General features: G+C 32.1%; 1 pseudogene across 1 annotated transcript; it reads left to right on the top strand.

The window, feature by feature from the left end:
• The first annotated feature begins 2,089 nt into the window (after window positions 1-2,089).
• On the top strand, window positions 2,090-14,346 carry LOC148609640 (glutamate receptor ionotropic, kainate 2-like; annotated as a pseudogene). Its single transcript, XR_015914435.1, has 10 exons — window positions 2,090-2,474; window positions 5,843-6,030; window positions 6,343-6,534; window positions 8,328-8,516; window positions 8,968-9,062; window positions 10,643-10,739; window positions 11,039-11,366; window positions 11,922-12,139; window positions 13,134-13,399; window positions 13,825-14,346. The product of XR_015914435.1 is annotated as a glutamate receptor ionotropic, kainate 2-like (transcript).
• The last annotated feature ends 10,774 nt before the right edge of the window (window positions 14,347-25,120 follow it).

The following is a 25,120-nucleotide window of genomic DNA, read 5'->3' as shown; positions in this document are numbered from 1 at the left end:
TTGATTTCATTTTCGATTTAGACTAGAACAGATAATTGTTGAGACACTTAAAAATCTATCACGCAACATCTCCGGTCTGTTGTGTTTGTAGAATAAAAAAATCATACATTAATTGATAAGTGAAGTGTATAATTGATCCAAACCTCAACATATATTCACATACATTTATTGTGAAATCAATTGTGCTAGATTACTTAAATCTGCCTGAAGCAAACTTGTTATGAGGTTAAGATCGATCTTAATCAGTTTTTGGTGATGTTCGGATTACCATGGGTTTGAAGTGTTTAGAAACTGAGTTTTAATGACTACTTTGTTCAATTGCTTTAGAAGACTTCCTTTTTAAGTAAAAATGAGAATGAAAAATAAAGTGTTAACATGTGTCTTCAAAAAATTACCCCTCTGGTGCACCAAGTTTATGTTCAAGTTTTTGATCGAGTCCGAAAGTTGCTCATTTGAAATAAACTTTGTTTTCATAATGGGTGAGTTTTGTATTTTGAGCTTTGGTAAAATGATCAACTATCCTGTGCGGTTTTATTGAAACTTTTATTATAAATCAGGGTGAACATTAATAAGTCAAATAGTCTAGGATTGGCAGCACATGGGGGCATTTTATTGGCAGCACATGGGGAGCATTTTATTGGCAGCACATGGGGAGCATTTTATTGGCAGCTCATGGGGAGCATTTTATTGGCAGCACATGGGGAGCATTTTATTGGCAGCTCATGGGGAGCATTTTATTGGCAGCACATGGGGAGCATTTTATTGGCAGCACATGGGGAGCATTTTAACAAAAGAATCGATATCAATTTCCAAGATAGGAGAAAGATATTTCTTTTATGATTTGGTATGATTATTCTGTTAGTGAATTGACGAAAAGTCATCAAGTAAATGGATGCTATCTTGCAAATGGCGTTGGACTTTTACAGTAAACACATTTAATAAATAACAAAAAAGTAACTTCAAACCAACCAATCAAGTAGAACATTTTTTTTATTTCTTAAATTCGTATTCCATTCTAGATGACTGTGATAAGGGAAACACAAAACAAAAAAGAAAAATACCAAGCACTAGCTATATGATCAGGTGCTCCGGAACCGTAAGCATATCCTGATCCGCTTGTGGCATCAGTCATAATACAATTGAGTATAATCCAGAATTAGTATTGCAACAGTAATTCAGGTCCCTGACACAAGTCATCAAGGGCTCCCTTCAAAACAATTCAAAATTAGGTGATATCATTTAAATCATCAAACTATCATATTGTGATTAATGTGATAATGCAGAAAAGGTGGAAAATTGCTCAAAATTGAATAACCAAATGAAGATAATTAAAATTCACTAGCAAACATGGGACAATACAAACTGTATATGCTAAAACGCTGGAACATTTCATCTTAAACTTGGTATTACATTAAACAGATAGTGCGACAAAAATGGCATGGTATCAAGATTTTATAAGATTTCAAAGGTCAAGACATGTGTCTCTGTGTACTTTTAACGTCCTTACATGATCACTGCAACTAGGAAGTGTCAAGTTCGGTAGGTTGTCAATCCGGTAAGACGTTGAATCTAATTGAATATATATTGCCTCATCTGTGAGATAGACACTTCGTATGGGTCAATGAAATTGTGATGACGACCGTAAAACGTCTGAAGTGATGATATAAACAAAGGCTGAACGAACAATTGGTTACGCAATTTCTTTGAAAATATCAGTGCTACTAAGTATGTGTACATATAACAGTCCTGACAGTATCGGGTCTACTATGAAATGTATACTCCTTAGGTTGGAGATGTATGTATATAAGAACGAATCAACGCAAACGAATGTAAACAAAAACAAAAAATACAACAACCTAAATTGGCAATGGAACAAAATTATACAAATTTAATTCCTTTAAAAGTGATCACTGATCAGTAGTTTTACTTGATTTAAAGATGTATTGATTTCCTTGAATGACAAATCCCTCGTCGGTACCAAGCCTAGTATATATATATATTTCTCTCCATAGTAATTCAAACTCATTAACTGTCCTTGACTAAGTACTGAAACTATGATAATTACTAAACCTTTCCATTACATGGAACTCATTATTTATAGACAGAGATATCAGTCCAGATTATCAGCATAATATAATGTTTCTGACATATTTAATATCACTTATCATGTTTGACCGGACATTCGAATACTGCCATTGGAGTAATAAATATATTAATCTTGTGATATAATTGATTGTTAAATCAGTGACCGTGGAAAAAAAGCTGTCGTTTTCTATTGACGTTTTAAATTACGGAATTCGTTATATTAATGGATATGCCTTTACAGTTTTGTAAGGGTTGTCCTGGACCTATTGTGAATGGATCCTTTGTGAACACCTCTTCAGACACCAACCATGGAGCCGCGCTTGCTATTTTATCTCTTATTACGTATCTGAAATGGTCATCAGTCTGCGTTATTTATGATAAAGGAGCAGGTAAGAATTAATTAATTAAATCTTCGTTTTTGTTTCGGGCATTTCTATCATTTCTAAATGTTTCAAGGCAAACTGCAGCAATAAAACAAATCCTTATGACAAATTCCAATAAAATGTTAAGGTCCTGTTCCTTTTCCTCTAATGCCCCAGCATCAGAGTTTCATTATATACTATAAACTTGAATAGAAAAATATCTTGTAGTCAGACAGCTCTATTTGTTTTCTTTTTGATTTGATTGGTAGGTTATTTTGTTTCAATTGAATATAATAATTATCACACCTCATTTTGTTTTTTGTTTTTTTTATTTGTTTATTTAGTTTTGTATTGTTTTGTTTGATTTGTTTTGTTGTTTGTTTTTTTTATGTTTTTGTTTCCAAGTATTGTTTTTGGTTTTCTGAGGGCTTCGTTTACTCTTATTTGTTTTGTTGCTTTTATGTTGTAAATTTCATAATCATACATTTTTTAAGTACGAAGATAAAACTGGTGATTCAAAGTCGGGAAAACGTGAATTAATTGTGTTTGTCTTGCAATATTGAGATTTTTTTTATTTCTTTTCCCCTTTTTTGTGACCAAACACCATGTGTGTTGACCTTGACATGATTGTTCGAGATACAAAGAGATTGTAGTAATGATGTATATTAATTCTTAAAGGCTTGATTATGATTCCATAATAAAGACTTCAAATGAATAGAAAAACCTACAGTGACGGCCTCTGTAAGAGTAATCAAGGGAACCAAGGTTATAGCGGTAATCCAAAGAATGAAATCCAGGAACAAAGACCAGACATGGAAAACAGACATACACAACAAAGAACATAAAGTGACTAAAATCATACATACAAAGTAACAAAAGTAAATGAAAAACTCGGACTCCACTAGAATCAGGCAATTGTGGACATATTGTATGAATTAAGGAGGTAGACCTAAGGTATGGGACACAACTCTTACATTTCATTGGAACGTTTGTATTCTGCATTTGACATCAACCTCATCTAAGTACCAAAGTAACATGGATTGATTTCATTCTGCATCAAATGAAAGCTTGATAGGCTTTAGTGAAATTGAATATGATACAAACATATCACTGATTTCAAGGGTCACGCCCCTTACCCTAGGTCTACCCCCTTAAAACAGTTTTACACTGTAATTAGACTATTTGTAACATAAACAAGATGATTCGTATCTTTTTGGTAAAAGGAATTATTATTTTATCGAAATGCAGATATAATGAACATTTGATGGGAAATATCTCTGTCAAAACCACAAAATTTCTTTCTAGCATTCTGATGTACAAATTTCAAATGTTTCCAGTGATGCAGAAATCAACAAGCGATCATTTTTAATGATGAAGATATTTTGGAATTAAACAGTAGCCAGTTAGCCTTTTTAAAGCAAAATGCTTTGTCTATGGCAAATATTGCTTTTTTTTCAGAAGAGGTTAAATTAGTGTCTTATAAAAATGAACTAGGCAAACTCAGTACAGATTCACCTGTAAAAAGGACATGATCCAGAGATAATGTCATGAGTATATTTTCTTCTTTGTTTATGTATATAAATATTTACATAAGTTAAAAAATTCAAATGGTAAAAAAATGAAATTGACAGGTATACGAATCAGTTTATTTGAACTAAAATTGATATGTCCTTTAAAATTATGTTTGTCTGTGAAGTGCCATGTTTTGTATTTCACCATGGTTATCAACATCGATATTTTTCCATCTAAGTATTACAATCTTAACCACGTAGCTGACTGAAATGCATCACAATTTTTGGTCTGCAACGTTTAGGATATATGTTTCGTTAACGTTATTAATTATGGGTTTAAAAGGAAGAAGATCAGCCGAATAACTTATTTATGACATAATGTAAAATTAATGTATGCCATTTCTATAAAACTTCATCATCATGAAAATAAATTATATATTATATGTGAAGTGCCTGAAAATGGAAATCAGATTATAACCGTAACATTTACAGCACAGATTACCAAACTATGTGTTTGCTAGCGTAATATTTAAACGCAATCAAATGGTAAAATGTTATAGTCTTTAATTCGTGAATTATTATTGAAAAAAAAAACAAAAACAAATATGCACCGGCGCCAAGCTAAGCAATTCATGTAAATTTAATGAAATTTTTCTACATATATGTATTGTTTTTTGAGGAGTATTGTAGACATTATCAGTTTAAAGGCAATAGACTCTACTTCTCATTATTTCGTAACTTGCTTATGTAATTTCACGCTTAATTTATGACGTATGGGTCTAAAGACGAATTGTCCATATCAAGGAATGGATACGTGTAATATATCAGTTTGTTTGTTTGTCTGTTTGCTTGTTTGGTTTTTTTTTTGTTTGGTTTTTTGTTTTGTTTTTTTTTTTCTTCTTTTTTGTTTGTTTTGTTTTGTTTGTTTATTTTTGTTTTGTTTTGTTTTTGTGTGTGCGTGCCGTTCTAGGGTATATTTTCCCAATGATCTTTATTTATGATGAATAAGAATTAAGAGCTCTGGACGAGACTTAAAGAGAAGTTAAAAATTCATCTTTTGTCATCAGCTTAGTTCTGCGATAATCTCTCTTTGTCATAAGAATTTTATTAGATTGTGAGCTCTAAGTATCATTGACAGTTTTTTAATGACTTCTCAAATGATTAAATCTACGAGGTAGTCAGGGAATAACAGTTTTTATCTTATTACAAGATATGCTATAGAACAAAGGGAATGATTAAATGTATTAAAAAGGATGTCACGATGAAAGACTTCAATGTTATTAAAAATTATATTACATTGCTAAGCAAACCTAAATATATCCAATTAAATATTTATTCGGCTTTGATGTCTAAACCAATTTCAATCGATTACCCTTTCTTCCGATAACGTTTTATATGTTGTGATATGAAATATTCATTACATTAAGATTAGATTGTGCCCCGAAGAAACAATGTTCCTGTTCATCATTTAACACTAACGAGTTTCAGGTAAAAACATGTAAACAATGCCACAAATGTTTTGTAACATAAAGCACATTTTACACAGCAAATCAAACAACCAACATTTCGTTAAATCTGATAGTGATAGGTCAAATAGGCGAATAATCAAACGTCTTCACTTTACTATCAAATAAATTGAAAAAAAGTTTACATCTTAAAAACATTTTTTTTATGTATTTGTGTGGTATAAACCTGTGTTATGTTTGCAGTGTCTTCTTTTTTATAACCTTAAAGTAATTCAAATAGGACAAATGGAGAATAAAACAATCTTATCATAAGTTTTCCTAATTTTACATTGCTAGATGGCATATTTGCTATTTCCTACGTTGGTTGTAGAATCATATTTAAAAGCAAGAGCTATTGATAAATATATGTGTTTTACAGAGAGACAGGCATTAGATTTGGTTGCTCGGATGTCAGAACAGGAGATATTTGTTGTCATTTACAAAATGTCGGAAGTGACCTCATCTAAAATAGACGCCTTGTCAAGTACGACGTTAAAGGACTATCCAGATAAAATTAATTTTACCATTCTGTGTAGATTTAAACCATGTCAAACATTTTTGCAACGGGTAAAGTATATTCAATTTACACTTGTAGATTTAAATTTCATACGAATATCTCCTTAGTCTCCCATGTAATGTTTAAGGAAGGGCTGATTACCCTGTTCGCGGATTGTATTAAATAAAGCAATATTTAACACTTAACAATGAATATGTAATTTGATATAGTTACGCGAAGAAATGCTCAAAAGGTGAACTATAACGTCTTGGAATTCAACATATCGTTATCACACTTCAACGATAACACTGTTTTCAAACTGATAATATGTGTACAATACTCATTACATTGTTATGAATAATTGTTTTATTTTATTTTCACAGCCATTTGATTATGGAAGAAAACATGTTTGGCGAAATTCTCTACTACATTTTTCAAGATGGTTAGTTGGTGTAATTGATCATACAAGCATTAAGGAACTTGAAGTTAGCACCAACATACCATTCGATAATGTAGCAGTACTGCATTTTACTACACAAGATATGGATAAACTTCAAGATTCTGAATCAGTATTGGTAATTTTTTCCCAATTGCTACGAATGTCTTCCATACGTAATGATTTGGGTGAATGTGTCACTGAAATTTTGTTAATAAAGGCTTTTTTGTTTTGTTTTGTATATTCAATTATTTTTTACATAGTTTATGTTCTATTCTTGATTATAGTTTTGGTTTATTTTAGTTTCTTTGATTATTTACTTGGATAGATTTTCTTCTATTTTGTGTGTATGTGTGTTTGTGTGCTGGTGGAGGATTGCTACGTGCATTATATAATGTTAAATCACTTTTGATCTTTCATCTCCGTTGTAAAACATATATTTGTAATAATTAAAGTAGTATATATTTCTTCAAATTAGATGATAAAACGGTTGTTGTCAATAATTAGGATAACGACAACCGAACACAGTAATTGTCCTGAACGGTAGAGGCATTTCAAACGGAATGGTGGGTAAAATCTAGGTTTTTCAGAGTAGTTAGTACTTGCTCGAGCTTAGCGAATCAATTGTAAAATATAAACAGCATATGCAGGAGATGAAAGTATATTGCTGCACATGTAAAGACAATTTATTATATTAATATTAAAGTCGTCTCTTTTATCATAAATCTTACTGCTGAAAAGACTACTGTTGTCAAATTCGAGATATAGGTCCAAAAAGAATGCAGAACAAGCCGTTTCTGTGGTCTCCTTTATCAGGAACTCTGGTGGATTTATTGACGGTAACAATTTACCGAAAGAAGGATTGTTGATCATCAATATATCTGTGTGTTAAGTTAATGGATTTAGTATCATTATTTATATACTTATTCTTTACGAGATTCTGAAGAAATTCAGTCTCGTATGAATATTAAAATGAATCAGCTAGGAGAGGAGCACAGTTAGTGCCCGTTGAAATGCCAACATGTTGTTGTAAAAAAGCTCCTCAGAATGTGACAAATGTGTTATCAATGAGGAAATAAAGGATATCGCAAACCCGCCTTTCTGTGAAGCAAACTTTGCTTTTTGCGATGTTATAGAAAAATATGTGAATTTGTAAACATGAAGTACATATTTTTTTCGAAACAGCGAAGATTTTGGTGGTTTAGTATTTCATCTTTGTCAAAAGTAGTACGTTTGTAAGTTTCATTACATTGGATGTTACTATAAAGTCCCAATTCATTAATAAGGGAATGGGTAATGCGCCTTACAAACAAATTTAATGTTGTTTGAAGCTCTGTCCACAGGGACGATAACGTATTTTTCATGTAGTGAGGAAAGACATATGTGTGCCTCATGATCGTTGAATACGGACTTGGGTGTTTTATTGACACATTTCTTGAGATTGTCAATACGATTCCGTCCCAACGATTGCATGGCAAGTATCCAATCTGTCAAGGACTCGATTTGATTTCTGGTTCTTGGTACTTTTCTCTCTTTATCCATGATCTGGTATGTTTCTCAACAGCATCTATTATGGTTTTTAAATTTAGTCCCCAATCGAGGCGCTGTGGTTCCTTTTGGATCATGAGAAACTACCTTTCGTTTGGGTTCTTTTTTATGATATTCAAAGTGATGACATGACCAGAAGGGCTGTAATAAAAGGGAAAAGAAGCATAGTTACATGTTCAAGGGAACTTTAAGTATTCCTTAATGTTTAGATTCTGCAATGTCATTTTATGGTTGTCAAAGGATAATTCCTTGGTAGTTACAAATATGGAAGGCAATACAGTAGAATGTTACATTTAACTTTTATTTTCAATTATGAAAACAATTGTAACAATTAAAATCTTCAGTATTATACACTTGTTAACCGTCTAAAATTCTCTCTTGCAGGGGGCATCTGTTAATACATCATGTCCATGGGCTTTACTATATACCCTGCTATGGGGTAAAGACCGGCGCAGGATTTCATCCCACATTGGTTTTGTCAATATTGATGGCAGTTACAATATACACGCAGACGTGTTTCCAAACGTGAAGTTTGGATTCAATGGCCGTCGATTCTTGATCAATACTCTTCCTGTGAGTTTTCGTTAAACTAACTGTTACTTTGATGATACAGTTACAGTCAAGTAATGTTAAAATAGGATTATATAATTTAGGATTTAATCCTATTTGCGACTTTCATTCGATTTGCTCCATGGCACTACAATTTGTTTTTATTTTACAAGAATCATTTAGATTTTTTTACTGCAATCTAATAAGAAAAAACTCCTGTTAACATTCTGTTTGTTTAAAGGTTAGATTTTAAGATAGTATAGAAAAAAAATTAAACAAGGTAAAATCTCAGTTTTGACAAATTTTCAATTTAATTGTGGTGAAAATATTTAGTCTTTCAAATTTTGGTTTCTCATTGAATCAGTTATAAAGTATTGTGCTATATTTTCTTCATATTGAATAAATATTTATCTATTCCATTTATATGTATATGTGTATGTTTACACTTTATTTGTATTTTTTTAACTTTAAAAAGTGGGCCCCATTCGTCACATTGAATAAGAAAACCAACAAGTACACAGGAATAACCATTGAGTTGTTGAAAGAACTATCAAATGGGATGAATTTCACGTATGTAATAATTCGTCTGACGTCTTAGTGAACTTTGTATTTAACACACATATTTCATTTGTATTTGTATTTTAAATTGATCTAAATATATATTCAATCTTTAAAGCATTGTCTGTTATTTTTTTGTTATTGTGCTTTGCTTTGATTATCTTTACAAAACTCATTCGTTAAATTTTTAAAGTAATTAGTTCTTTGCGCGATATTTTTTTCAACTTAAGTATCTTTAACATTATATCGCCTTTTCCAAGTTTACAATGCAAATTAATGACTACATTAATAATTTATGAAACATATTTCAAATAATCAAAACATATGCAAAAACCTTCTTTCAATATAACTTACAATTCCATATTTAGTGATTGTCAAAATTAACAATTATGATTTTTCTATAGAACCGTAAATCTATAATGATATGCAACTTGAATCCTATGTGAATAGTTCTAAATATACTTTATATTTTACTGATGTTGAATGATTCTGTTGTTCTGTGAAATGTTTCTTACCAGGCTTATTCAAACCCCAGACACCGTCATTGCCTGTTATTTTTTTGTTTTTGTTTTTGCTTTACAATAATCATTCCGTTAAATACTATTTCAATATGTTTTAATGAAACCAATGATGCATAAATAATATGCAGAATAAATGGCTCGACCTGAAATACCCGTGATAAAACCAGTATCAAAAACCGATTTCCTAATATTCTGTTCTGTATTTCATAGTACAACTCAAGTATACTACTACCCCTAAGTAAAAAAAAGGCTACAGATATTCTTATAACTATTTTACACCAATTGTCTTATAGGATTATAAAGCATGTCACAATTGGTTAAGTAATAGTCTGTGTAAAAATCATGCGTATTCTGTTATATTTGATACACCCCAAATAATGCTACACATTTTTATTTTTGCCAATAAGTTGTTTATAGGTCTATATGATCAAATGTATAATTATTCATTCCAGTCTGTCTGCTCTGACAGTGTCCATTGTATTTTAGTGTAATTTACAAAGTTATCTCCCTTAATTTTGAATTCTACAGTACATTCTATATAAAGTTTATCTCCCATTAACAAGGGTTATATGAAAAGCAATATGTTTTTTTTTTCTTTTTTGTTTACTATAACATTTTAAAACAAAATATCCAAAATAAAAGTATGTAAGCTTTTCAACCATGAATCATATTTTGCATGATTCATAACTCAAGTGCTACTTAATTGGGAATAAAATATACAGCAATGAAATGATAGAAACTACATCTTATATATAACTTAAACAAAGCGAAAACAACTTAATTCAGAACTTGTAATATTTTCCTTTCAGTCGAAAAGATGATTTTTATGTTTGGAACTATATCAATGACAAGATTGCTCATTTTTAATATTTCATAATGCGAGCTCTTATCAATGAGAATTTAAGTATGTCGTATTTTTACACTAATAAACACATCGCAATAATTTCTGCTAATTTTATGCTATTGCCAATGGCCCAGCACTATGCTTAAACATAAAAACATAATGATTATTCTTGCTGCTTACACAAATACATGCATTTAAGATAATGATTGTATTCATGTTTATATTAGGTACGACCTAACTCCCCCGCCTGATGGGAAGTGGGGTGCACGCGTTATCGTGGAAAATAACACATGGACAGGAATGATTGGTCAGCTGCAAAGACGCGTAAGTATTTCATAAAAAATCTGTACCAAAATTAAGTTTTGCTCGGAAAACTAGATGAAAGTTTAAATACAACTGTTTTAAAAAAAATCCGATTTGCTACATTAACATAGTATGCTACGGATACCACAAGTAACAGGTTGATTATATACGTTATACTAGTATATCAATAGTTTCAACGATTGATCTTATTCAATTTTCAGTAGATTTCAGAATTTAGCACTAAATATCAAAAAATATGATTGTGCATCAGTCGTATTTCTAAAACTTAGTTCATCTAATTTGTTTGTTTCATATTACAGGACATAGACTTAATCGTTGCTCCACTGGCCATCAATTCTCTTCGGGAATCTGTCATGGACTTTACTCATCCTTACTTTTACGAGTTTTCTGCCATATTGTTGAAGAAGCCAAACCCCAACGACACCCGATGGACGACATTGCTTGATCCTTTCAGCCCTAAAGTGTTAATGTTCATCGGGATAGCTCTACCGGTAGTGTCAATATTTCTATTTGCATTTGAAAAGTACAATCCATTTTATCGACAGATCCATAAAAGGGAACAGATCCGAGGACTGCACCATTTCTCTGATTCCTTCTGGTACATGTATGGTGCTTTACTTACTCAGGGTATGACTAATTTCATTAACGTTTTATAACTAGAAACAATGACTAATTTCATTAACGTTTTATAACTAGAAACAATTTAGAAAGTGTAAGCTTCATATACTGTGAAGCATCTATTTTTTGCGGTGTTCTATTTTCGCTATTTGAAAGAGAAAATCGCGAAAAATAATACCTTCGAAATCTATTTTAAAACTATATAATATAATGCTTAACACTTTTTTGAAACTGCGAAAATTAATACCCGCGAATGTGTTCACTTTTGAACGCACTAAAGGTATAAGGTTTATCTTATTGATCAGGCTGTTGCCAATGACCTAGCACTTAAAACATAATAATTATTTTTGCTGCTAACACATACAGATGTATTTGAGATAGATTTGGATTTAATAGAATCCGCGAAAATTGGCAACCGCGAAAATTAATATCTTTACAGCAGATCCCAATCTGATTAAGCATTCCGAAATTTTATTTTTTTTAATATTGATAATGAAAATAATCTTGCAAAATAAATGGCAGATACACGTACCAATTGTTGTATATTTTCTTCACATTGAACAGGTGGAGCACATATTGCAGAGTCATCTTCAGGGAGGACAATTTTAAGTTGCTGATGGATATTCTGTATTGTAATGGTTGCAACATACAGTGGAAACTTCGTTGCTTTCCTCACTGTCAGTAAAGAGAAACTTCCCTTTAGTAATATAGAACAGATGGTCACTCAGACCGAGTATAAATGGGGCACTCCTGGAGCAACAATATATGAAACAATATTTAAGGTAAGACTTAATAACTTGTTTTACAAAGGATTGTGAGATGTGTTGTAATCAATATGTTAATGCCACCATTTGTGTGAAAAACCACATAGTGGTACACCAATCCGAGTAATACGAACCCTATTCTAATATACTCAACTATGTGTTTATAATATTAAAACAAACGAATTGTGCAAGTTATGAAAAATGATAGAATAGTCTTACAATTATTTCAATGGAATCTTGTTGTGTTTGTGAAGACACAACTTCAGAAATCTTTTTTTTCTCATATGATAGAACATTCACCGTTGTTTTACTTAATTTGAAACTAATTTCATTCAGGCCTTTGCGTGTGTGTACATCGTTTCATCTTCTCGTGAAGAAAGCTAATAAATTATAGTACGTTGGAAACATCGCTGATTGAACAAGAAGGTAATGTCGCGGCTGTTCCGTGAGTTTCCCATTATTCATACTTCCCAGCTTTTAACTGTCTACATGCAAAATAAACTGTAACAATCATTTTATTGGAAGTATTGCCGCGTCGTGTTGTTCGTACTCTTGGCTAAAGTTTAGGTTTTAGCCAGAAAGGCTAAATCCGATAGCAGTCCGGAAACAAAATTAAAGTTACAGAATAAAAATGAAACAATTTAAGTGTGATGTTTTAAATTTAGTGAGAGGTGAAATAAATTTTACAACTGAAGTACCGGTATCTATGCTGTGAATCTCAGGAATCGGGACAGCTATCGCGGTTATCAGTCTTATGCATATTTCCATATATGTGGTAACCTCCTATCAAACTAAAATAAGGCTTTCATTGATTAAATTCGCATAGATTACCGCTATCGGGACATCTTCCTTTTTTATTATAAAATAACCATTTAACAAAGAAATCATATAATATCCATTCCAATAACTAGTTCGTATTTAATCTGCTTCTTTATCTGTATCAACGTACAAATGCATTAAACAGAATCATGAACAACTAGACAATTGTCTTTCTTTGTTGTCTATTTCTTAGAATTCAGACTTGCCAGAAAGGAAACAACTTTGGAATGGCATTGTAAAATTCAACAAAAGTGATCCATCTGTCCTAAGCAGTTACCCGAATGTCCATATTGCAAAAGTGATTGAAGGAGACTATGCTTATGTCGGCGACAAAACAAATATTGAGTTGACCATGACAAGTAACTGTGAGCTTGCAATGGCAACAGCTGATATCTTGCCTGTCCAATATGCAGTAGGGCTGCCAAATCATTCACCGCTTGTTCAACTTTTTTCAGATGAGTATGTTATTATCTATAAAAAAATTATCAATAAATGGATCATTATCAATTTTGTTTTAGCAAAATATGTACTTATTATCGCGATGTGTTTGATATAGAACTTTAATTAGATATTTTGTTCTTAGTTTTGTGAACAATAATCATTGTACTTGATTTGTTGTAACAAACAGCAGTTCCCCTGAAGTGGGGAAATATTTAACCATTACCAGATGGAGTATGGTAATTTCGCGGTCATTCATTTCAATCTCTATCTAAGAATCTCATTTACGAAATATATACGCTAAAATTAACACAAACTTATGTGGTGTTGTTCACTAGTACTACTCATGAAAATTAAACATTTAAAAGTTATAATTTTAATCGATATACTGTATATGAAATGAAATATGCTGCATTAATTCATTTATACATATTGCATATGTGCAGAATTATTGCCATACTAGAAAGTGGACTTATTCAAATGTGGAAGACCCAGATGTGGCCACAAAATGGAAAGTGTCGAGAAGTGTCGGTCACGGAGGCAAAAACTATTTCACTCCTCGACATCGAAATCGCCTTCTTTTTGATAGGAATAGGCGTATTTTTGGCTTTAATGTCTCTTTTGTATGAACATTCTAAGTACAGAATAAAAGAATGGCAGCGCCGACGTCGTGGGCAACGGGAACTAAGAAAATCGGTAGTTTTAAGAAGGACCGACTCCACCTCTGACGATTTCTATTCTATTTCACCTCGTAGCGGAAACGGTACACCAGTTAACAATGCAATTCAGCGACAGATATGCAATGCGTTTTCGTGGAACGATATAGAAAGACCTAGCCAAAGACGAGTTTGTCACGAGGGTGATTTTGATGGTTTAAAAGAAACCGAACATTGTAATATCGAAAATATTTTTGATTATGGTGGTTTTACGTGAACATTCTGGTTTTTAAATGTAAAAGCAAGGTAATACACACGCATATATAATAATAATAATAATAATAATAATAATAATAATAATAATAATAATAAAAGCAACAATATGGTTGTGAAGAAAAGTAATTATTCTTATATTATTAAGAGACCATAAAAAGAGATACTGCGTTATTGTATGTACTTCTGATGGTCGATCGATCGGAAACTTGATAATTGTAGCATTTAGCATAGTCATAAGTAAGGTATTACAATTCAATACTTAGACTATGTTACTACTGCAGTTGTCAAAATCTGATCGAAAAAAATGTTTGTGTATGATTTCCAAAAAGTCTCTGCAGTGAAAATTGGTTTCCGATGAAAAAAAAAACACTTTCTTTTTCATTATTCATAATGATTGAATAATTAATCAATTATTCATAAATTGTCATGGTTATTTTTTTGGTTTTCGTGGCCTCAAGTGGGAGCATCGAATTAAGAAACCCAACTCACTAACATCAAAACCGTAAGAAACCGTTTGTCTAGGGTATATATAAAACAAATTAACTTCACAATCTCTGACTTTGCTTGTGTCAATGGATCTTTCCTTACTATGTGCATCATGATTTTAGCAAAACAGCATAGCTATCCCATGCGTCCTTCCACCAACCCTCGGATATATAATATGAACAAACTTGGCTACTCACAAATTTCCTAGTAGAATGCTAGGAAATAACTAACCTGCCCTCGGTTGGTTTTTGAATGTAAAGTTAGTAACTTTTAACAGAAGAACTTTTTTCACTTAATTTTGATAATGGCATTACATGAAAGATTAAGCACCTGTCCATTTAATTTAAACGTTTTTAATTAAAAAAAACATTTTTTAAAATAATATACAACATTCAATTTTACTACAGGTACATTTGATAAAAACTTTAAAATCACATAAAAGGATTACTACGCTTGATTTAGTTAAGCATTGTTAATTTAAAAAACATCGTTTTCTTCTTTGTCAAAGTACATGTATGTACATACATGTACTTTCAATAAAGAATAGGTTTCTAATCTTTTATTTAAATTTCTAGGAATTAGGCAGAGATGTCCGCTTTCTGGTGTTGTCTTTGCTTTGTCAGTGGAACTGATGGCTCAAAACTTGCATAAAAACATGAATATCGTTGAATATCAAACGTTTACAAGTTAACAAAACAACAATGACAACGCATTTCAAACACAGCCTTGATCTACGCTTTTTTTTTATCTTTTGGAATGTCATTTTATGTCGCTGCTTGATTTTTTTTCATGACAAAATAATTCTGGACAGTTTATATTGCAAAAGGGCGACTGTTCAAATTAAATATCTATTACTGACACCACGAAGTTCTACTTATACAGGCGACACCACAAATTATTCCAAATTAATTGATGAGGAAAATTACTCTGGAAATGTTTGGGGTGTTTTTTAGAATAAAAAAGCACAAATGATACATACTGAATATTCTTCTTGTAATTGTAATCATTTTTGGGAATATATCACATCACATACCAAAATGTTCATGAATGCATTGTAACGCACTGTCCAAAATGTTTAATCGCTTATAATAAACTCATTATATAAAAGAAATCGAATGGGATAATTATTTTAAATTAATATAGTACCATGCAAGTAATTTCCCCATATACCGACTTTATTGCCATGTACAATCTTCATTTTACCATCATATCGTTGTGCATAGACATCAACTTCAAGAAACCTATTAAAGTTCTATTTTGATGTCATAAAAAGTTTATAACAGTCATTAACATGTAATAGGAATCATTTGTATTGATTGGCTTCGCTTTCAAAAATGAATCACAAGAGAAAATTTTAAAATTATTGCAAATCGTCGGTCTCTGATCTTATTTTAACTTTTTAATAAATGTAATTTTCCGTTGTCTATTTTGCTTCCATAAAGCTACATAATCACGTAGTATTTGATTTCTTTCGAAGCTGAGGAAAAATAACAAAGGATAAACTCGTGTACGTTTATGGTTTCGGCTCGCATATCACATAATATAGCATAATAATTAATCAATAAGATATGGGGCAAGTTATTACTTGAATTATATATATCGTATCTAGACTAATTCGTCACCATGCACTTTGTTTATTTATCTTAAACCGGTGTACCTGGTCCATGCTCCCAATTGTAGTGGGGTACATTCTTTTGATTACCGCTATAACCTTAGTTCCCTTGATTACTCTTAAACAGTGTCATCATGTACAACTTGAAGAACTGCGAAACCTAGTGAAGGTAAAACTCTTTTTCATTGCACAAATTTTGCTCAGTGAACACCAGTTTAAGTAAAAGGGAACAGGCCAGGCCCGAATATATCTTTTATTTGTACTCAAATCCACAGCTTTTGAAACATCATGTTAGATATTAAAAGGTGGTTTTATATTTTTTTTCCGGAATAAGGTGACCTTTACATTTTTTTCTGGTTTTATCCGTGTGTGCGTGGGTATTTATTTGTTTTCTTCTATTCAATGATTGTATAAAATTAAGGATATTATTTCAGTTGTTAAAGTTATTAAGTCCATTAATCAGTTATCGATCATCCCTTTCCTGTACCTACTCTCCCTGGCTCTGGAAATAGTATATTAGTTATTTCATCGTCAACGTTTTCAGAAATAATGACAGTGTAATTAAAGTAGTGAAATAATTCAATTGTTTCCAAAACTTACAATTTTGATGATATTAAAAAAATGTCTAGCCGACAAACCTACATAAGCAATATATGAAGTACTTAAAAATTACGAAAGTAAATATATAGATATTAAACTACAGATAGATTTATTTGATAAAATGGTGAAACCAATTTTAATACATGGTTGTGAGTTTGAAAGTTTTGGAAAAACCGATAATTTCTAAAATTGTGTAATCTTAATTTTAAAAACGTCCACTCCAAATTGCATGATATAATGTGAGCTTGCTGGATACCCAACTGATATTAACGACTCATATTACATTGGCACAGGTTTGTGACTGGAAAGCATTCGAAAACTTCATGTTTACTTTGTATCAGAGAAACGTGCGAGAAGTTTGGTTGATCAAAGCATAAGTACCTAAATTTAGCTCTTTTTTATCAGAACATCTTAAATAAATGTGGTTATATATAAGTTTAAATGGTTGTACAACGACGGGTGTATTTGGGATTTGTGATTGGTTGATCAATTTGTTAAAAAAAATGGAGTGCATTATTTACCATGAAGAAGAACTGTAGAAGTTTTAAAAAAAATCAATTCGAAGATTAATTTTACTCTCCGCAGTTAAGACGATATAGAATTACAGATCACCTATCATAACTGGTAAATAACGAGATTTAGAAAAAGAAAACAGACAGTCAATAGTGAGCTGTAAAAATAGAAAACAGACTGTCTATAGTGAGATTTAGAAAAAGAAAACAGACAGTCAATAGTGAGATTTAGAAATAGAAAACATATAATGCGTATTATTTCCTATCGCCTTTCGTCTACCCCGGACTTTTATGATTTTTTATGAGCAAGTCAGAAAAGGCAAAGTAAAATCTTGGTTCCTTTGACTACTATATAATCAGATACTAGATATACCAATGAGTATCATTATACTCTCGAATGTTCTTTTTTTTCAGAGAAACGCGAATACATTTTACCGAAACATTTTCTAAATCATTGCAAATTCATTTAAGTTTTCTGTTCTGAGGTCAACTAAAAATACTTCTTAAACTTTATAATTTGATAGAAGAAATTAGTTCCCGCGTTGGTACTACAGGTTAAACATATACCACTTTCTATTCATGTTCGTGTCATTTTTATGTAAATAATGTGTGTTATATTTTTTTTATTTTATTTAAAGTTTTATTGCATGTGTTTGTATTGCGTGTTTGAAAGTATCTATTTTTATTACCTTGTATTGTATTTGTTTATGTTATCTATATCATTAGATTTATAAGAGTAAAGTTATGTTTAGAAATGGCGAAATCAGATTTGTCATTAAGAAAACTAATTTTCTTTTGTAATGTAGAAGAGTTTTATTTGTTATTGTAAAATAAACTTGTGTTGGTATTTGAAATAAATATGTACTGACATACTTGTGAAATAAAATTAAAATATAAACATACCCTTGAGGTGTAAATTTGGTTAAAAAGAGTAATCTAGGGAACCAAGGTAAATATTCCTTCCATTATTCTTGTATATGTACTTGTCAATTTGCATATGTGCTATGGTCACAGAGTTTTAGTAGTTTTTTGGTTGGTTTTTGATTGAGGTCATACTTTTTGTGGTTGTATTCATGAGGTTAGGTAATTTTGTCTTTGGGTTTCGAGATGGAGAGACGCTCTTAAATTTAGTTCAGCTGTGCATTGCTTCAGTTCCACAGCCTTGTTCATGGATTCTAATTAAACGCTGACCTTCGACAGAAGACGTAAATTGCACTATTCTTTTCTATTCCATTTTCACAATTAATGAAGTAATTAACAGGCACAATTAACAAGTACATTTTCTTGGGCAAACATCTACGCTTGATTGCATTCCGGCATGTTAACGCCTGTTTGACCGATGGAGACAATCCAAGCCATGATTAAGGTTAATTATTATTTTATAATTGCCAGTAAATGATATTCGATATTCTGTAATCGCGCTGTTTGGCGTGTAAATACTTTAAAAAAGTATTGTATTAAGTTTCGTACGACATTTTCAGATGCCCCGTGCAGGTCCGGGTGTTAAAAGAATAGCCACAGGAGGCTAAATTGCCCGACCCTACCCACCTCTCCCTATTTCCAGTGGCAATCAAAATTTGTCGACCCAATTGTCCTTGTGTCCCATCCCTTTTTCATTTCATCATCATTTCATGTTCATATAGCTGAAATATTGCTGCTCGGACGTTAAACCCCAACAAACAAACAAACAAACATTTTCAGATAATGGTTATGATGGCCCATACATTATTTGTTATTGTGTCAGTTATACACACAAAGCTTCATGTAGAATGTGTACTTATAATTGTATTTGGTTTTTAGGGTATTAAAGAGAATACCATAAAACTGGTGTCATATGTATTTCAATCCATATTATATTTCATTGTATAAATAGCATGTATGCGTAGATTGTGATAATATTTTATATTAAGTTCGCATCTTTGTAATTTAAAGTAAGATCATAATTCACTAAATTGTATCATTTGTTGTTACAGATTTATTAACATCTGGTAATTAAAACCCGAACTCCTAGTTTGGAAATATACTAGTCGTTCTAACTCCCACATTCTACATTTTGTTAACGAAACAGGAAATATGAGTTTGATAAAGTATATCACATTAATTACAACATGAATCTAGCTCCATCCCAATAAGCTATTGTTTGAATAATACATGCGTTCCGTAGATGATGGCGTATATATCCTTGAAACATTCCATTTTTTATGACAGATACCGATCACATTAAAATGAATAAATTAAAATGCAAGCAATTTTAAATTCCCATAGAACAAAACATGCTAACTTTAGTACGAGATTCGTAATTATTTAAATGTTCAATATCGGACAATAACTTCTATATTGTGTTCTTTTTGTTTCCTGCATCTTTGTAATACATGGGTATTATTTCAACACTTAGTGCATAATGGATATTAAGTGTCAGAATCGTGACTGGATCCTATTTGCAGTCCATACAAATCTATCTCTTCTAATATCAAGTATCTTGCTTACTGGATTTAATGACCAATCTCCTCTAAGAAAACCCAGTCCAAGATATAGAAAAAAGGCTATATTTCAATATTTCAATATATAGTTCAACAAATCACTAACAAGTTTTAACAAGGTGAGGCAACCACAATTATACAAAAATCTCCACAGCAAGCGTGGTTTTATAGTTTTAATTGATATGGCTGTATGAACACCTATTTGAAAGTATACTAGTCGTCCTAAGTCCCAATGTCTGCAATTAACGAAATAGGAAAGATGAGTTTAATGAATTATATAACATTAATTACAACTTGGATCTAGCTCCTCCGCAATACGTTATTGTAATGTATGCATTCCTTAGATGATGGAGTATATCTGATTGAAACGTTGTTTCATTTTTATATGACATATGCCGATTAAGATAAAATTAATAATCTAAATGCAAGCAACTTTAAATCCCCATAGAACAAAAAAATGCTAACTATAGTACAAGATTCGTAATCATTTAAATATTCCATTCACAGCGCTACCGATATGTGTATATGAACTTTTCAAACTAACGTTTAATTTTCAATATTCACAACTTGCAGATTTATTATATGTTAACATATTTCTAAAATTAAATTGTGTCGCGGGATAATTTATTGAATGATATCAAGGGTTGCTAACATCAACGCTATATCAAAAAGTATTAACAATACATATAGATACAGACACAACAAACAGCGAAAAAATAAAAAACAAAACAAAACACAACTCAATAAAATAGAAAACAAAACATAACAAATCATATGTAATACAACTAATGGTCTATGTTACACCTTTTTGTAGCGAAGAGTTACAGATGCAGTGGATGTATAAAAAATAGTAATGGTGAATTATTCTGGAGCACTTTTGTGTTATATATTTGCTGTAATCTAACGACATACAAACATTTTTTGTTTAGATTAAACAAATATTATTGTCAAAAAAGGCAAATTACATACAGCGGAGAGAACGATGGTATTTAAGTAAAAAGGAAAAAAACGAGAAAGAATTGTTATTTGATAACTTACAAAACCTTCGGGTATCTTTGATGTAGCTTTGTAAAGCAAGAAAAATTCCACTATTTTGCCCACGCAGTCGGTATAGTTTCGCTTTTTTGCGCTTTCACCTTCAGGACGCTCTTCTATTAAAATACAAGTCACCTGATTGCAATTCTGTTTTCCGATTGGACAAATTCTGAAAACGTAGCGGCGATCGATAATATATATGTATAGAATGTATAGACAATTTGAAATTGCGTGCCATGTGTTATTTCTTGAAAGAAATGAAGAAACTCTGAAGTACAAAGAACAAAATTTTACTGCATCGGCCATCTTTTTTTAAAGATAGTGCATATTATTGTTTAACATTACAGAAGATGTGTAAATAGTTTGTTCCCGTTAATGTCACTCACATGTAAGTTGAATATAACCCCTGACAAAAATAAGGAAGCAAGTTATCAGGAAGGAAGGAAAATATGTGTTCTCATTGAGAGACCTACTTACATGTATTTAATTGTCAATTAGTAAGTGAAAGTCTCTTACAAGAATGACTGAACAAAATTGAAGGTAGCTTATACTGGGAAACTCTGTAAGAGTAATCAAAGTAACCAAAGTTATAGCGGTAATCAAAAGAATGTAATCCAGGGACAAAGACCCGACATGGAAAACAGACATACACAACAAAGAACATAAAATAACTAAAATCATACATACATAGTAACAAAAGCAAATGAGCAACTCGGACTCCACTAAAAACTGGGAGCATGGACCAAGTGCACCGGTAGGGTACGCGTCTTCTGCTTTTCTAGAAACACCCGCCGAGTTGCTCATAAAAAGTCAAGTCCATGGTAGACAAACGAGGAAAGGAAAACTATGACCCGTTGAATAAATCAGTTTTCATAGTGCAGATGGATACACCATAACGATCCACGAGTTCACGATGACGACAATAAAACTTCTGTAATGATGACTTCAATCTTGTAGCAACATAACACTGTTCCAGAATCCTATTTGTTAGAGTTCTAATGCGATACAAAAAGTCTGCGTAGTTTCGGCAAGCTCTGGCATAACGTATGAGTTGTGATATGAACACTCCATACGCAGGTGCTGAAGGGATGTTGCCACAGATGAAAGGAAAGTTGACAATTCTGAATGAAAAGTCATCACGTTTGTCGTAAAGTTTGGTCAATAGTTTTCCTTTACCATCGATTTCTCAGTGTAGGTCAGGATATGAGGCTGACTTCACAGTGTCTGTAGTATCCTTTATCTCAAGTTCTTTTGGGTAGATGCGATGTATCAAATCCCCGAAGTTAGGATTGTTTAAAGATAATACGTCATCTATATAGCGGAAACTGAGATTGAATGATCTAGCCAAACGATATTCTTTCTTTCTGATCAGATCAGCTATAAAGTCAGCCTCATAAGAGTGAAGGAAAAGGTTAGCAAGTAAAGGAGCACAATTTGTTTCCATTGGAATGCCGACCGTTTGTTGAAAAACACGTCCTCCACACTGGACAAATATGTTGTCGATTAAAAATTCCAGCATTTTGTAAACATCTTCCTCTGTATATTTGGAAGATGATTTGGAATTACTTCTTACAAAGTATGAGGAATCTCTACTAAGAACTATATATTTGTATCTAGGTGTACCATCTAGTTTGGAAAAACAACGATGTATAATGTTTTTAAGTCGGGATTTTAACTGAGTATGGGGAATAGAAGTATACAGTGTTGAAAAACCATAGGTTTTAATGTTATTATATTCAGATAATAATCTTGAAGTAATTGTTTCCAAAAGATCTTTCGAATTTTTCAGGATTCACATTGAATTAATACCACTACGGGAGTAACAAGTGTTGTGGTAGGACTGCAGACCCTCTTTGACAGTTGTGAGTATAAAAGTAAAAAAGTTTTGAAAGAGGTTTGGTGGTACATTTTGCAGATCCAGCTATGACACGTTGTTTGTATGGATTCTTGTGGAGTTTAGGAATCCAGTACATAGATGGTAAATCACAATCATCGTCCTTGGTAGAGAGACCAAAAGAGGATAACACAGATTTATGGTTTTCCACAATCTCTTCTTTGGAGAGTGTGGTAGCAGTATAGGTCTTATCACTGCTTTTATTTTCTACGTCTATCTCTGGTAATAAACATTGGATGTAAAACGTTTTGCAGCAAAAACAATGTTGTTTTGGGCTTTGTCTGCTGGTACGACAACATATTTGTCATGTATAGTAGACAATCTTTTTGCTACATCAGGGTCTTCAAAAACAGTGATGTAGCACTCATTGACCTACTTAAAACTTTCATTCGTTTCAAAATTAAAGACCTCACGGCCTTTAGCTACTCTGACAGAGAATCAATGTATTCTTGTTCTCGTTTTATCCATTTTCTTGAATAGTCCTCGACGACATCCATAAAAACTTTTAAGTTATAATTCCAATTTATGGAGCGTGGTTCACGGTACTTGGGACCTTTAGAAAGGATATTACGCAGAGATTCATTTTCGATGATGGTTAAATCTCCGGCAACGACGTGACCAGAAGGACCGTATTCGAATGGAGAGGTTTTGCAAGAACAGTCAGGTGGTTTAGCCTTGAAGTCCTCAATCTCGAGGTTCTGCAATAGCCTTTTATAGTTGAGAATTTTGATGCAATGAGTGAAGTATAGGAATATGAAATAATTGGTATGGATTTGTCTTTGAAATATGGGGGAATTTTGTTGGTAACGTTTTTGTGATGGAGGATGTTAGCCAAATTAATTGCATCTATACCTTTGTTGACAAACGGTAGTGGAAGAAATGATCGTTTTTTATTTCATCTTGACTTTTCACACAAACTGGTTTAAAGAGTCTGTGGAAACCAATATCCAAAATGATGGAAACAAATCTGTATAATGATGAGGTGGGGTCAGAAACAGGAGTGTCAAGACTTGTTTTGTAAAGGGAGTGTATTAGAATGAGAGGTATAGAATAAAGTTTGGTTCTAATGTGATGAAGTCCAAGATGTTTTTGTATGAAAGGAAGGAGACCATCTATGGAGACATCATGTAACTTAGGTGACGTATAGTGGCGATGGCCATGACTCCTTTCCCGTCTTGGATTTTGTCAAATAAATTCATCATATTTATGCTATTGTTATATTGGCTTGAAAGGTTTCCTATACTTTTGATGTTTTCATTGCATCCGTAAGGTATTGCTGTACCTAGTCTGCGTATCCAGCACTCCTCTCTTTCCCTACGATAGTTTTTACTTAGAACGGGACTGTTCGTAGGATGGTAATTTTTTTCTAAAATGCAAACTTTCATGGAGAGGATTGAATGATCTTGTTGATTAAAGTGTTGATAAACTGTCGGGAATTTGGTGGTGTTAATTCCCGAACGATGACCGCACATTCTTTTGTTTAATCGTTTTTGCGTTTCTCCGACATATACTAAACCAAATAAGTTGCATTCTAATCCATATATGAAGTTTGTTGATTTGCAACTTAAGTCATCGTGACTTCTTGTATGGAAGGTTTTGTTTGTAAGGGAACTGGAGAAGTAAGGGTCGGTTATAAGAATGTTGCATGTTTTGCAATTTTTAATACCACATTTTGATATGGTACAATGTGGTTCGTCATCGTTGTAGTCAAATATATCATTTAAAGTGATGGAATATGGTTTGATCATTTTGAAATAGTCAGAATTTTTGTACTGGAATAGATGGTCTGCAGACTGAACGTGTGATTGGGTACTTTTAGTTGAATTGATCGGGGCACTTTCCATACCAGATGTGAGTGTACTAAGATTCCCATCTGGGGACACCACATACTTACAAGACAACAGAGTGTCCGATCTGCTGTCAGGTTCGGACCTTTTTATACTGGGCGATGTCTGAGCCAGTTTTTCTGTCATTCCTCTTGTTAAAACCATTAATTTTAAAATGTATTACTGGGTTTATGATACCCTCGGGAACAAAATCCACTAGCAGAGGTATCGACCCAGTGTAACAATTGAAATAAAAAATATAACAAAATTCATAATTAAAAATTTAAGTAAACCTTATACAATTGTCATATAGTTCATTTTGATTAAAAATTGATAAAGTCAATTTTAATGTTGAAATTTCATAA

Source organism: Perna viridis, chromosome 8 (assembly GCF_037379345.1).
Source record: "Perna viridis isolate PV_CMFRI_1.1 ecotype Kerala chromosome 8, ASM3737934v1, whole genome shotgun sequence".
Lineage (NCBI taxonomy): Eukaryota > Metazoa > Mollusca > Bivalvia > Mytilida > Mytilidae > Perna > Perna viridis.
This window is presented reverse-complemented; position numbering and strand designations above follow the sequence as displayed.